General features: G+C 42.7%; 1 protein-coding gene across 4 annotated transcripts in view; it reads right to left on the bottom strand.

Moving 5' to 3' along the window:
• Positions 1-16065, bottom strand: part of TSPAN18 (tetraspanin 18) — a 182423-nt gene that overhangs the window by 66707 nt on the left and 99651 nt on the right. Inside the window, exon 1 of one of the 4 annotated variants that reach the window (XM_051621350.1) lies at positions 14252-14328. The exons of 2 other annotated variants lie outside the window; for them this stretch is intronic. The gene's annotated coding sequence lies outside the window, so the exon portion shown is untranslated. Of the gene's footprint in view, positions 1-5378; positions 5399-14251; positions 14329-16065 lie in introns of those variants that run through there. One more of the 4 variants, XM_051621352.1, reaches the window with a different exon arrangement.

Here is a 16065-nt window from a genome sequence, read left to right as displayed (position 1 = left end):
AACAAAAAACAAACGTAAAGAAAGAAAAAAGTAAAGTACTGGTCACTTTTACAGAAACATGCCTTTGGACATCTCCCTGCCTCTTTGTTACTATTCGCATCACAAGAGTCCCATGAGGCCCCACAGAACCAAGCACGAAAGAGCCCCCTGCCCTGAGAGCTTGCTGCCTAAACAGACTAAAAGCAAGAAAAAGAGATATACTAATACTTCCTTTGTTACAGATGGGAAGTAGAAATCCAAAGACATACTGGTAGTAAAGATCAGCTGGGAAGCCAGTGACAGAACTGGGAGGTGAACATCTTCTGTCTCTAGCCTACTGCCTGTTCCTTCAGTATGGAGATCCCTGTTTTTTTCCTTTCTGATTCTCCTACATTTCCTTGAAAGTCGTTTATTTTACAGCTTGTCAAAAGCAAAGTCCACTATTGATGTGCTTCACATTTGCAGGAGGAAGGGGTCTAGGGATTCTGATGCAAATGAGCACAAGGAATTCTCAGCTGGCACCCAAAAACTGCCCCAAAGAGGGCCATTTCCCCCTTTAAAACGAACAGCAAATGCTGGTATGCGCCGTTCATGTAGGTTTTTAATATACTCAATCATGGGGCCAAATTCAGTTAGAACCATGCTAGTCCAGGTACTTCTGGAACAGACATTTCATGTATTACCTATGTGTTGTCAATCAACACAGATGATATCCCTACCAGATGAGACAGTTATTTTGCAATTACATTGAAATTAAGGATACTTTTTGCAAAGGTTTCACTAATTACTCAGGCTTAGCAAAGGCTAAGGGTAATGGAGTATTCTCCTACCATCTCTGCCTCTCATTAATCCAAATGCCCCCCATGCCCTAACCTACTGGAAAAAGAAACCAGTCACTTCCTGAGCAACAGGATTAGATTACCTTCTAAGAGGAAGTAGGCTGCCTAACAGAAGTATTTCCGTTATTACTAGCAATTTCCAGTAATTTTACATCACCTTTTAAGAAGAACCACTACTTCCTCAGTTTCTCTTGGGTTTGAAATATCAGTAGTTTATAAACAACAGTTAGCCTATCTGTTTTTCAAGGTGTTTTGTTTTTTCTTGTTTGACTCAGGAATAATGTTCTCCGTCTGCCTGAACAGTCAATTTAGGTTCGCTGCTGCTGCGCTCTCCCCTTCCCTTGAACAAAAGGCTGGCTGATCCCTGGGATACTGTGGCACAGCACTTGGGTTTTCACACTCAAGCTGTTACTCTATTAGCCCTGACAATGTGGCTGGTATGTATCACACTTCTCTAATGTGCTCATCTACCTCTCATATCTCTTTCCTCAGATTCACCTGAGCAAACACACTGACACCTTTGGGCAGGATGCTCCCAGAATTACAGAAGAATCCAAGGGTGGAAAGAAAACAGAGGTTTGAGGCATTAGGCTCCATTTGTGCACTGAGGATGTCTGTCTGTTAACAGCAATTCAGGCATCTGTTGGTAGTGGGGTTAGTTTGGAAAGGGTTTCATTCCCACTTATGGAATTCAGTGTCATTTGCTTGTTCCATGAAGAGTGCCACGGGCTTTCTCATGCAGTGTTAGATCCAAATATACTCTTACACATTTCAGAGTTTTATGTATAATACACGTATGTGTGATTCTGGTCCTTCAAAAGATTTCTCAGTGAAAAAGCTAATATAGAGTGCTGCACTTCATGGAGTTATATAGCTCCTCAAGTCTCTTTTGGAATGCATCATGATTTTGCATAGCTAATATCTTTGCTTTATCTTTTTCAGATCTCCTTTCTTTAAACAAACTCCAGATTCCCCCCACTCTCAAAAAAATGCCTCTTAAGACCTGCTTGTTTTTCTTGAAAGACACAATAATTTCAAAGGACTTAGTAGTATTTCAAGAGGAAAAAGCACACAAAACCCAGTAATCAAACGGTAAAGGCCAAGGAGAAAAACACAGCCAGTTATGGAAAAGGATATGCGATGCGGTTCCATTATCCCTTGAAATGAAGAGTAAAAGCTTGCAAAATTCCATTCCAGTGCCTGCAACGCTGCCTAAATCCTTCTGATCACAGTAACACAGCTATCACACACTGCACATCTTGACATTTTCATCATGTTCCAAACATCTAGCACACGCCTCAGAAGTTTTGGCCCTTCAGACTAATGAATCTTGTGATGAACACATGAAATCAGATTGCTAAATACAAAGAGAAAAGGAAGCTGATTTTCCAAGTCATGGACGAAACCACTTTCTCCCCTCATATTCTTTCTTATTTTCTTCATTGAGCCTGTCAGGTCTCCTTGCCCATACACTACCCCAACCTGTTACTAAGTGTCCAACATTCTGCTGTTCTTAATGGCCTTAATGGAATCTGAGATGGCTCTAGCTGTGCATAGGTGCAAATAAACCACAATAAATATTTCATTTTTGCAAATTACTGAACTTAATCTCTGAATAAAGGCTATCACAGAAGAGTACAGTGCAGCCTGTACAAGTCAGTTCTGGAGCAGCTCTTAAGATGCCAGTGAGGAAACTTTACTGGGATATACAAGCCAGCAAAGACATACCACACATGGAAGTACAGTTTAACTGGTTTGGTTGAAAATTATAGTATCAATGTGCAGTTCATGGAAGGAAACTACAGTAAATGAAGAGCTGAACCCTATAAAAATAGCTACTAGATTTTCAAGTACCAATAATCAGATGCCAGAATGTAAACAGTATTAACTGCATAAATCTTGAAGGCCTCAAAAGGGTATACTCTGTGCAACAGAAAGGCACCGATTCATCACAGAAAGCTAGTTACTAGAAAAGATGAAGAAGATACAGAGTCAGCCAGACAGACAGCAGAAGAATTCCAAGGTAGCATCAGCAAAGGGATACATCCATTACTTTTTTCTCCCAGAAAATAAAAATAGAAAATTGTGGTATTTTAAGAGCTATGGTGAAAACTTTTCAGTGGTCCAAAAGAAATGTAACTATGAGTAAATGTATTAGCAATTCCAGCATGTGGTAGAAATACAGAGGTGAGGTAATCTTCTCCTTTGCTAAGGTTCAGTTGTACAAGCACCTTAAAGCCATTTTGTACTGCCTGGCATTCAGCAAAATGGTAGTAGATGAGAATGGACCGATTAGACAGTACTGCCGGTGTTTTCTCATGATGGTGCTTCTGAAGCACCATCATACCAACCGTCATTACTAGGGCATGTCCCCTATTTGCATATATTTTTCATCAGATGCCTCTTCTCTAGCTCATGACAGAATCACAGAATCGTAGGGGTTTGGAAGGGACCTCGAAAGATCATCTAGTCCAACCCCCCTGCCAGAGCAGGATCACCCAGAACACATCACACAGGAACAAGTCCAGGTGGGTTTTGAATGTCTCCAGAGAAGGAAACTCCACAACCTCTGTGGGCAGCCTGTTCCAGGGCTCTGTCACTCTCACAGGAAAGAAGATTTTTCTGATGTTTATGTGGAACCTCCTCTGTTCCAGTTTGCACCCACTGCCCCTTGTCCTATCACTAGACATCACTGAAAAAAGCCTGGCTCTGTCCTCCTGACACTTGCCCTTAACATATTTGTAAACATTGATGAGGTTGCCCCTCAGTCTCCTCTTCTCCAAGCTAAAGAGACCCAGCTCCCTCAGCCTTTCCTCATAAGGGAGATGTTCCACTCCCTTAATCACCTTTGTGGCTCTGCGCTGGACTCTTTCAAGCAGTTCCCTGTCCTTCTTGAACTGAGGGGCCCAGAACTGGGCACAATATTCCAGATGCAGCCTCACCAAGGCAGAATAGAGGGGGAGGAGAACCTCTCTTGACCTACTAACCACATCCTTCCTAATGCAACCCAGGATGCCATTGGCCTTCTTGGCCAAAAGGGCACATTGCTGGCTCATGGTCATCCTCCTGTCCACCAGGACCCCCAGGTCCCTTTCTCCTACACTGCTCTCCAGCAGGTCAGCCCCCAACCTGTACTGGTACATGGGGTTGTTCTTCTCCAGATGCAAGACTCTACACTTGCCCTTGTTGAATTTCATCAAGTTTCTCCCTGCCCAACTCTCCAGCCTGTCCAGGTCTCACTGAATGGCAGCACAGCCTTCTGGTGTGTCAGCCACTCCTCTCAGTTTAGTGTCATCAGCAAACTTGCTGAGTGCATACTCTGTTCCCTCATCCAGGTCGTTGATGAAAATACTGAACGGTACTGGTCCCAGAACTGACCCCTGAGGGACTCCACTAGTCACAGACCTCCAACTAGATTTTGTCCCATTGACCACAACTCTCTGACTTCTTCCTTTCAACCAGTTCATGATCCAGTTCATGATCACCCTGGTTTTCTCATCTGCCTTCTCATTCAAGAGCTTTAAACAATTAATAATCAAAAGCAGCATAGCATAATGTAAGTTGCAAGCATGGAGATGATCAGGCAGTTTAATTTAAGGGCTATTGTTACTACACGGCACAGGCAGAACAAAATACTCTGGAAGTTCTGCAACAATGCTGAATGAAGCTAGTTCCCAAAGGATCTCCCTGGAGATACGGGATGCCAGCCCTCTGAAAGCCACAGAAAGCACTCACTCTCCTAGTGCATCAGCAAAGGAATGTTGCTTCCTTGCTTTATTAATAGTTACTAAAATTTGAGGCAACGTTTTCTGCTGTAAAAACACTATATTGTCAGAGAATACCCTTTTGGAGGACTGTTATGCAGTGAGTGAAGGAGCACTTCCGAGCCTCCTAAACTCAAGAGTAGGAGGGACCGGCAAGGGAACTGACAATTCCATTGAAAATGGTCTGCATCAGGACCACAACCAGATCGCAAACAGATGGATATGGAGCCGCTTCACTGTGAATGACCAAGTTTTCAGAAGCATGGTTTGGGGATGCAATTATAGAAATGTCTCAAGCTGGATACTGAAGACTCCTGTCGTGATTTGAGCCTAACATGACAGCCCCGTGGCCACTCATTCAAATTCCACACCCCACCCCCCCACACACACACACTGGGATCAGGAGGACAAAGCCCAACTAGAAGCTCATGGATCGAGAAAAAGGACAAGGAGGGTTCTTCACCAGTTAAGGTCACAGGCAAAACAGAGTCAACTTGGGGAAAAAATAATAATTTAATTTCACACTCATCAAACACACACAGGACACAGACAACACACAGAGCAGGGCTTGCAGATGTTACCCCACCCCTCCCTTCTTCCCGGGACCAAATCCCTTTGTTCCCGGTTTCTCTCCCTCCTTCCCCCCAGCGGCACAGGGGGACAGGGGATGGGGTTTGGAGTCAGTTCACAGCCTGGTGGTTCCTGCTGCTCCTTCCTCCTCAGGAAGAAGGATTCCTTACAGTCCTTCCCTGCTTCCCCACGGGGTCCCTCTCATGGGACAGAGTCCTCCACAAACCTCTCCAGCATGCGTCCTTCCCACGAGGTCCGGAGCTGCTCCAGCCTGGGCTTCCCACAGAGTCACGGGTGCTTCGGGAACAAACTCCCCCGGCGCCAGGGTCTTCCAAAGCTTCATAAACAGAGTCCACTGGCAGCAAACCCAAGTTCACCCCTCCTGGCACCTTCAGGGAATGCTCCCCCACGTTCCTCCATGAGTGCAGGGGGACAGCTGCCATCTCGCCATGGGTTGCAGCGAAACTTCTGCTCAGGCACCTTCTTCCCCTTCTTCCTCACCAACCACCGGGATCTGCACCCCAGCACTGCCTTTCACCTCTCCAGCTCAGCTCTACTCCTGTTAACTGCTTGCTCTGCTCAGCTTTTATCTCAGTTCTTTCCTATGTTAATCACAGAGGCACATCTATTTTCCCTCTAATGGCTCCTTGGCTGGGTTTGGAGCAGGGGGAGCTTCTCAGCTTCTTACTGGAGCCACCCCTGGGGCCCTTCCCCACAACCAAAAAAACCTGCCAAACCAGCACAACTCCTCAGGCAAGGAATGCTCAGCCATTTCTGAAAACCTGGCCCTTTGAAAGTGTTGAAGTGAAGTAAAAAACAACTGACCCATTCCCAAAACTTTCAGGCGTCATTGACATAAATAGTGGGACTTCCACCTTGCTCATTTACCCCACAATTTTAAAGTGTTTCCAAAATATTGTACATGCTGATGTTACTGTCTACGTTGCTTTTGTAAGCTGGTCATGTAATAAGCTGTGGAAGCCAAAATGCAACTTTTTAATCAGCCTGAGGAACAGAGAGGGCTTCTGACTCTCAGGGATCTTCCTGACAATGGGACCACAAACACTTTTTGCTATTGCAACCAACCAAGACAGTGCATTCTGCTGTTCTATTATAGAGCTGCCCACTATGGTATGTCTTCAAAATGAAAACTAACATGGCCTTAACCTTTTTGCCTCATGTTCCCCCATGATTTTTTCTTTTTCAGCTTCAGATCTTTTTCAGCATTTTAATAAATGGCTCCTCTGCACTTCAGCGTTTTGCACCAGACTAGAAACAGTGAGACTGAGGGATAGGAAAAAAGAAAAGACCAATGCTATCTGTAAGAGAGTTTGAGTAAGACAAGGTGTGAACTAAATCAGCCTGTTGGTTTTTAAATCAACTATGGGAGGTTTTACTAGCATTTCACTTTCAACTGCACCATTCCACAAGAGGCTGGAGGAGGCAGCATCCCAGCTAATTAGGCAGGGATTGAAATCAGGAAACCATGACAAGGAAACTTTGGACTGGGGCACACAAGCTCACCAGAAGGCTTCTAGCACAGTTATGGTGTAGCTAAGAGAGCATATGACCTGCTCTGAAGAGCTCTGTTTCCTTTTGGATGGAATTAGGCATTTAAAAGCCCTCAGAAAGCAGCTCCTAGCTGTAATAACCTGAAGAGAGCTCCTCCAAGGGGAACTTTTGTTCCCTTTGATTCAACTGGTGAAAGCTGCTCTTTATAATCTATGATTACTTAAATCAGCTTTAATGTCTAGCCATCAGTTGGCAAGATTCAGCAGTCTGCAGACAGCTTAAGCTAGGACCATGAATAAATAATTTCCACCCATGCACATGGAAAGTGTGCAACTGGGAGAAAGGATGTGGACTTAGGAGGTCTGTGAAACCTTGCTCTGATGCACTGATGTTGCAGTCACCTAATACTGATTGTTTTCAGCCTTTGAGATGTTTCTCAACACTTACATAGCTCCAATCCATCCCAGCAAAGTACCAGATGCCTCTTCCAAGACACAAGCAAGTCAATCTCAAGACAACAATGAAAGGGAGATGTAACATGTATATCCCTCACCTAAGTGGAACCTCAGAGTGAAATTGTCAGAGCTTTAAAGATTTATGTTGCAAAAGCATTCAGCCCACCCTATCTCCTAGCTACAACATAAACCAGCTGCATTTAAATGAAAGGTAGGTGAGACGGACAGCTACGGTTCAGGCACCAGCTGCCATCCCAGATGAAAGCAGTCAGAGCCATGTTACAGAACAAGTGCCTAGAACCAGAAGCCTCCTTTCCCCTTGGACCTAACCTCAGGAGCAAGACAGGTGGAGGAAGCATGTTGCTCACCATACGCTTTTCTTCCCCAGTACCTCCCTTGAACGCCTGCGACCATGTGCTGCTCTTACCTGGGGCAGGTGAGTCAAGAATCTCCTTCAACTGTCCTGTCCCCACCAGTCATGCTCAGCCAGCAGACTCCTGTAGCAGGAGTTAACTGGCAACGAAGAAGGCTGAACAAAACCATCAGTGTCATCTCCTCACCGTGCTCTCCTCTGCCAAATGAAGACAAGAAAGCCCTCTCTAAACACAGTAACAAGATGCCAAGTGTCTCAGTGCTCAGACAACACTCCACAGGGCCCTTCTCTGTGTGTGGCTGCTCCTAGAGCATTGCTACCAGAAAATCCAAGCCAGACAAGTAGCTCTTCAAGGCAGACATTAAACATTCATTTGTAATAAACACCCTCCAGAGCCCCCGAGACCAGTGAGAGGTGTAGGGAAACAGCAAATAGAACCCAGAGAGGCCAGGCTCGCAATGCCTTGCACTGTGGTTATTTGAATTTGCAGAAAATAAAAAAATAAAAAAAATATTAAAAATAGAAGTTCTTTCAAAATGATCCATGTGCTAAGAAACAGAAATGAAATTTTATATTTTGGACACTTTTGTTCTTCAAGGGCAGTTTTCCCTTATCTCTGAACAGCAAGAGAGCATGCTTCTCATAGCTATTTTAGAAATTTATAGAAGAATTTCAAACATGCTCTCTGCAATCCTTGGACTGAAATGTCTCCACACTTGGAATCTTTTTATCTTCTCTCTCCAGAGTAGGGAGGAGAGCTGGGGAGGGCAAGGGAGAAGGGGTCTGAGAGGCCATAGAACAAAGACTAGGACTTGGGAGCACGGCCAGCTATTACTTATTTAATGCCTGTGGCTTGCCCAGTTAGAGTTGAATTTTATTTATCAATTGATTTTACATTAATGGTACTGCAGTTTTCAGCAGAATTGTGTGGTCCTAGGAACATGTAATGGGAAAAATCAGATGGAAAGACAGACAAGACAGAGAGCAGCCAGCACTGAGGATGGAGGTCACTACATACAGTTTCCACAGCAAATGCTTATAACTCTTAACAATACATATGTGAATCTTTTTCTAATAATTGCTTAATTTCACCATGGGGAAAAGTATGTATTATTTAGATTTTGATATCATAGAAAATGGGAAAACACAGTTAAAGTAATAAAAATACAGCAAAGTGCATAGCTGAAACTTTACAGCAAATTTGTTAATTTACGGTAATTTCCACTGTGTGTTAGTATTTCCACAAATACTCCTGTAAAGAAGATTACCAGCAGAAACTGAAACAATTCTTTTCAAACAAATGTTAAAAAATGGCTGCAGAGTAAAAAAAATGTAATTCAATGCAAATATTCGTGCAAGAAGCAGGGTGCTATTAATTATATACATTTAGTCAAGTAGCAGAAATACTACAGTGTGACCTATATGTCAAAATTGAAGTTGAACACTTGAATACCAGCCACTGAATACTAAAAAGGAATTGCTTGAAAACAACCAGCAAACCAAAGAACAATCTGTGAATAATTTCAAATAACTCATGCAATTGAGAAGTCAATAAGCTATCTGTAGAACATTTGTTAACAGAAGAATCACAGAATGGTTTTGGGTTGGAAGGTTCTTTAAAGATCATGTAGTTCCAAACCCCCTGCATGGGCAGGGACTCCTCCCACTAGATCAGGCTGCTCAAAGCCCCATCCAACCTGCCCTTGAACACTTCCAGGGAGGGGGCATCCACAACCTCCTGGGGCAACCTGTGCCAGTGTCTTGGAAATTATCTTTTTAAACTGCTACAGAGTATTAATCTAGCTATCAGCAGAACATTTATGATTCATCATGAAGAGACGTAAGTAATTATACTGGGGTTTGTAGAGGCATTTTCTTTCTCATATTATGTTCTGTAACTGATCAGGTGTACTAGGATAATATTTTTAGTTACAATTCTGCTGATCCCCAAGGCATAAGCCACTAGCGAGTGACGGAGGCAAGATGACGAAAAACTTGATGGCTAAGTAATCTGATTCGCTCTCACCAAGTCTGAGCAAAGCCTGACGTCAGGGAATCTGTCCTTCAAAGTACCTATGTCATTATTCAATGCCATTTCACAGATGGTCACACCAGATAATCATTTCATTCTCCTTTTTTTTTGCAGAAGAGCAGTGGCACCTTCGATTCAATGCAGCACAACCCTCTTTAATCCTTTAATATTTTAAGCACCTGATTTGCTATTATTGTCCAATTGAAAAAAAAAAATCACAACAATAAAAACCCCAAATCTTTCTAGAGGTGGATTATCTATGAATCCCTGAAAGCACTCTAAGAGCTGCAGGACAGGGGTTCCAAGCTGGACACGGCAGCTGGCAAAGCAAGATTGGTGACCTTTCTACACCAATATGTTAAATAAATTGTTTTTTTGGATTTACCACAGTACTGCATGGAGAGGCAGTAAGCAGCCACCAAGAAGCCTCAGTTCCTCAGGTTTACAGCAGCAGTTCCTGATGGAAACTTTATGAGCCTTCCAGTTCATGAGGAAAACAGCAGGATATGGGACACAAGGACGGCTGGCCCTGTTGAATGGTGATCAGATCTACTCCAGGGGTAACAGGTAGTATTTTAAAGGGTCTTATTCTGAAGGAGATACCTCCCAGAGCCACAGCTCTTGTAAAAGCATTTGGTTTCCTTAAACACAGTAATAAAATGATAGGAATCAACTTTGTTTCAGAGATTTTGCAACATTTAAGAACAATTTTGTGGTCTGCTTCTCTCATCAAGTTGCAATTTCACTTGCTTTATGAGTTCTGCTATTGGCATAACAATGGAGAACGGTGACATCCTTTGTTTGACACAGCAGCCTTTATTTCCTTCCTCTTGACCTGAAATTAGAACATTGCGGTAGATGGTGCAGGAGGCACTAATCACACCAACTAAACAACAAAGTTTGCTAAATCACAGAAATCAGAGCAGCAGAAGGGGGGAGAAACCTCCCAAATAATTTGAAGGGTTTTGTTACTCTTTATTGGGTCTCATATCTTAATTCATTTGGGGTGCTACCACCTATGCCTCCTAAAAGGTAAAAGCTCCCCGCTTTATGCATCTCAGCAGGGCAACATCTCATCTCCACAGCCTTCTATAAACTAAACATTTGGGGAAAAGTTAACCATGAGACTCAACGTACTTCCTGTGTATTTTACAAGGGGTCTCAAACACTCATACGTTTCCTTCAGAGCAGGTACAAGACCAGATGAAGAGCATGCTCTCAGGTGTAACTTGGTATGTGCAGAAAAACAGCAAGGCAACTTAACCAGACAGTTACTTTTTCCTAAAGAATGCTTTTCCCTGTAATTGTGCCTCTCGTGGCTCACATGAGATTCACTGACAGCACATACTGCAATCAGGGGGCTAGATTACAACTTTCACTGGCACATCAGTGTGGTATAAAGAAGCATTCAAACGACTCCTGTTTTGGAATTGAGAAAGAAAGAAGCTAAAGGAGAAGGACAGAAGAGTGGTCACAAATATACTACATGTTAAGTGAGGACCCAAACAATTTGAAAGTGGCTCTGACACAGTTGTCTAGTCAAGATTAATCACATTTCTGTCAGCACTCAGTCCTTCCCTGGCAACTCTGTTATCTTATTTGGGTCACCAGTCAAAGGCAATCCTAGGACAACAAGCACCTCCTTTGGGGCTTTATTTAAGCAAAACAGACAGCTCCTCCTGAAGAAATACCAGTGTCATAATAATATCCAAACAATTTTTCAACATTTCATTATGTGTTTAAGGAGGAGAGATGCTGTCAGGCTGAAAAGGTTAGCCAGCTGGCCATTAGGAACAAACCACACTTCCTGGGTGACTGACCTGAACCTTTTTCTTCATATTTCTTGGCCTGCTTCCTCTCAGGATAAAGTTGCAGTGTAACTGTCTTGCATCCCCCAGCTACTGTGGCCAGGCAGAGTTTGCCCAGGACACCGCAGAGCTCTCCCAGCTCAGGCAGGGGACAGGCAAGAAAGCTCCCACCTTTGTCCACCTGATACACCAGGGAACTCTGGCTTGGTATCCTCACAACAGCAACACAACACATTTTTGAGGCCTCTCAGAAGACGCATCTTTAGAAAATAACAAACAACCCAAACCAAAAATCTTACTTACTTTTAAAAAAGAATAAGAAAACAAGCAATTAAAACTTGGTTTCCAAAGAGTTTTACAATGGTCACTTGATTCTACCTTAAAGAGACTAACGATTTTATTACTACTTCTTTTACTAGCATACCCCTAACCTATCCCGGCTTCACAGCTACACATTCTCCAACAGATGGTCTAAGTGATTAACATAACTTTGCGAAACTCAGGGAAAGTGTTCCCAACATGTATTTATTTAGTTTTGAAGGCTGGTGCTTCTATTTCAGATATGTGACACCACATTTACATGTTTAAAAGGTTACTTCCCTCAACAATAGCTATAGGCCTAATAAAGATACAACCTACTTTCCCTGTCAAGCCTGCCCAAGAAACTGCCACCTCTAGACATATTTCAGTACAGCTCTTCCCACTGAATCTTCTTACATGTCTCTTTGATGGCCTCTGTTTATATTTCAATTGATAGAGGCTGGAAAACCAAAAGCAACAGCTTTACCCTTGAAGCATACTAAATCATTTGCTTGCTGTAGCATGCGTATTTGCTACCAGTACAGGCAGTATCATTTCATCCTTTTCTTGGAACAAGTGTTCAGGGAGGAAGAGATCAGCAGCAGTAGAGGCTGCCTGCACAAGCAGGAGAGCTTGTTTTCAAGTCCTCTGTACAGCAGTTATAAAACATCGATGGAAGCAGTAGGTGGCAGCTGGTTAACATCCTGTAACACCACTACAGAACGATTTTGACCAGAAGTTAAAGCGAGACTCATAATTAATTGAGGCTGAAAGAGGAATGCAGGCAGACTGACTAATTACCTCAGATAGTCTGGCCAAGGCGCTTGCTGTTGAAACACATCAGAGGATCTCTAGCGTTCATAAGCAGTAAGGATCTCTGCTTTGTGTCTCCCTTAAAGATGCATTGTAAACATCTAATACAGCCCCCTCAGCCAGAGCCCTCAATCCATGTTGTATCACAACATCCATTGTTGTCCTTGCCCTTGCACAACAGAGCCTTCCTCAGATCTGCTCCTGACAACCATAAGATTACCCTGTTATTTACTGACCAGCAAGAGAAACAAACCGTGAATACTGAGATCAGCAAAAAATAATAACAGAATTGTCACTCCCCAACCCCCCCTGAGCTGGACTTTTACTTGGAAACAATAAGAAAATCATTCTTGCACTGAGAACCTTGTGAGGTTCAGTGAAGTGAATATGAGGCAAGTGAAGCTAGCATATAAAAAAACCAAAACCAAAACAAACCAAAACATCTCTTCAGAGCCTCAGTGGAAGGGGAAAAAAAAAAAAACCACAACAAACTTTCATACAGCATTGGTCAAAATCCCTGCTAAGGGTTCTCATACAATAAATCAGCTTCTGATTTCTGCTTAACCTTGTGACCTTTTAAATCCATAAGTGGAAAGCTTTTTGGTTAGAAAAAAAGTAAAAGGAGAGATCAAGTTAAAAAGTTCACCCAGCAAATATGCAAGAGGCTTAAAAACTACTAACCTTATTCCTCAGATTAATCTGCAGTGCAAATGTGAAGATGATAAGTATTTATTTCCTACTTCTCTACATTAACTCCCTCTTGGTCTCTTTAAGACAGGAAAGTGAATAATAATAATAACAAATGTATGTGCTCCTTTCATTAACAACTCTGAGCTCTTGTTTCTGACTTGGTATTAAAAGATCAAAAAACAAGTTCCCCAGCCCCCATCACACTGGGTGATCAATGCTTATCTACCCCTTACAGAAGATCTAAAGAGGTACCAAATACATTTATTATGTTACAGTCACCAACACAAATTCTTTTAAAAATGTGATAATCTCTTCCACGTGACACTTAACCCCCCAGTAGGCCCTTTTGCTGTCAGGTTAATAATCTTCATATTATGTAGGTAAAAGAAGATTAACAGTCAATATGTTGAACCCAAGTTTACAGTGTGGTACCTGCTTCTTTTCTTTAGTTCCAGGCCCTGATGGCTTCTATCTAGGACTTGACAAATAAATCCCATTTGGCATTACTGGCAAATGCTTCTTGACTGAGCATTCAGGATCAAAGAGGGTCTTCTCTTTTCCTCACACTGCAACTCAAGTGGTCTAGTCTCACTTTGTCACCCTAGTCCAGCAGAAACAGTAGTAAGCAAATGAGAAAGAATAATCCATTTCCCTTAAATTCAGCTCTCAAAAATTTATTTCCAAGTACTGCATTTTATCCACATTGCCTTTAGAACAAAATGTTATATTTTCAGAAGAAAATACAGTATTTTCAAACTTCAATAGGGACCTAGACTCCTCTAAACTCAAAATCCTCAGCACAAGATAGAGACATAAGATCTAAACATGACTTCATATTCATAAGAAAAAGTGTTTTCTCTCTCCTCTCTTTCCTTCCTGAAAACAGCACCCAACAGATCTGCAAGCACAGCTTGTTCTACCCTAGTCAGGAAACCCCCTGACTTGGAGGAGCAGCAGCCTCCTACATGAACCAAAGCAGCAAAAACTGTCATTAGGGATCACCAAGGCAGGGAGTAGAAAACACCATGTCACTCCCCTCCCCCAGGCAAGGCTAAGTGGTCCATGTTGGACCCCCAGCAAAGCTACCCCATCACCCTTTTGATACTGCTTCTTCACCTTGGGGCTGTTCCGTAGAGGGGCTTTTGTCCTGTTAACATGTGCAACAACCAGGTGCAGGCAAGAGCAGCAAGGGTTCTTCAGCAAAGAGCAGAGACAACGAGGTGGCTGAGGAGGAAAAGAAATATGGGTAAACAGAAAAAGGCATCAGGTCCTGAAATGGAGAAGTGCTTTAGCCTAACAAGAAGAGGATTTTACAAATGGCAACTATGAACCTGGTCAAATAATAAACATTTGAAAGGAAAACACACTGCCAGAAACCACCTGCCACTACACGCACACTTACAAACCTCTCCTCCTCTAAGGAAAGAGATGCCTTTTATTTCAGGGATTAAACCATGTTTCCAAAACAAAACACAGCTGAAAATAAACAAAGTCCCAAAAACCCATGAAACACAGCTGTTCAGAGATACAAAGTCAGACCTCCAGCTCTCTACTTGGTGGTAGCCGCCAAGGACAAATCCTGGCTTTGAGTAGGGAACAGACTGCAAAAGCAGTCAGGGAATAATTTCTGTTGGGTGCTGTCAAGACTTCAGAGCTGGATTAATCCCTAGTCCTTTTCTTCCATCCGTTCCAGTCAGGTCCTGGATTGCCCAGATACGCTTTCAAGGGAAGTCTACAATGCGATCTAGCTAAGAGATGGATTTTTAACTTTCTTACCCTGGTCACCTCCTTGGTTGACAGGCTGTAAATTCACTGACATCTCCAAGATGGATCAGGCAAGCACTGTTGTCTGATACAAGAGCAGGATTCAGATGGGCTAGGATAAATCCAGGTGTACTTAGGTAGCAAACAAGCCTTTGCAAGAAGCCTTCCTTTTGATTTTCAGATTTTGAACACAGTCAAAATCCGGTCACACTTCATCAAAGCAAAGCAAGTTGGAAGGAGAAGCAGAGGTTACTTTCTTGGTTTAGTAATATTTTTTTCCCCTCAAACACAAGCCTAACTGATGTTTTCTAGCCAAAAACTCATTTCAGATAAAAAACAAAACAAACCAAAACAAACCACAAACAAAAACACCCCACCAAACAGTAAGGCTCAAGTCTCACAGGTTTTAGTTTATAAATATCTACTTCATAGAAATTCCACAGAAAACAGTGTATCTTCCTGGATTTCAAAATAATTGGGAAGAAAAAACTAAGGCATTTAGGGAAAATGTGTGTTGCTGGCTGAGACTGAGCTGAATAATCACGAGTGCTCCTAACCCCAGGCTGGCTGGCAAGGCCTGGCTTCCCCAGCTCAAAAGCAAACTGCAATCACTAATTTTTCAGCACTTGTTCAGCACAGACCATACACACATTTTGCACTGTAAAAAAGCAAAGGAAGGCACTCTTTGTGCCTCAGTGGATTTATATTCTAAGGCCACCAATCTCATCCTGACATTTGGTACATACAGCAATCAGCAGATGGATCGCTGTCAGAGCACTGCATTCTTTTTACCTTTCTTACACTTACATCTATATTTGGTAGCTCTTTTCTGAAAACAAAAGTCAGTCAAAACATTTTTAATCCAAACTTCCTCAATCAAAATGAGAGAAAAAAGCCACCATACTCCATGGCAATCTCTCCTGGTTTTCAAATTACTCTACTGGAAAAGCAGCTTTAAAGAAGACAGCATTGAAAGACTCTGGAGTTAACACAGCACAGCTTATGAGGAACCAGGAGAGCTTGAACCATGCTGATTCTCCCTTGGTAAGGAGGTGCTGATTTTAACATGGTTGCCCAAAAGGTAGACACTGGAACCCCCCTGCAGGGCTGCCACCCACTGCTCCAAACTTGGGAAATCTAGTTGCAAACATAGCTTAATTTGCTAG

This window comes from Apus apus, chromosome 5 (assembly GCF_020740795.1).
Source record: "Apus apus isolate bApuApu2 chromosome 5, bApuApu2.pri.cur, whole genome shotgun sequence".
NCBI lineage: Eukaryota > Metazoa > Chordata > Aves > Apodiformes > Apodidae > Apus > Apus apus.
This window is presented reverse-complemented; position numbering and strand designations above follow the sequence as displayed.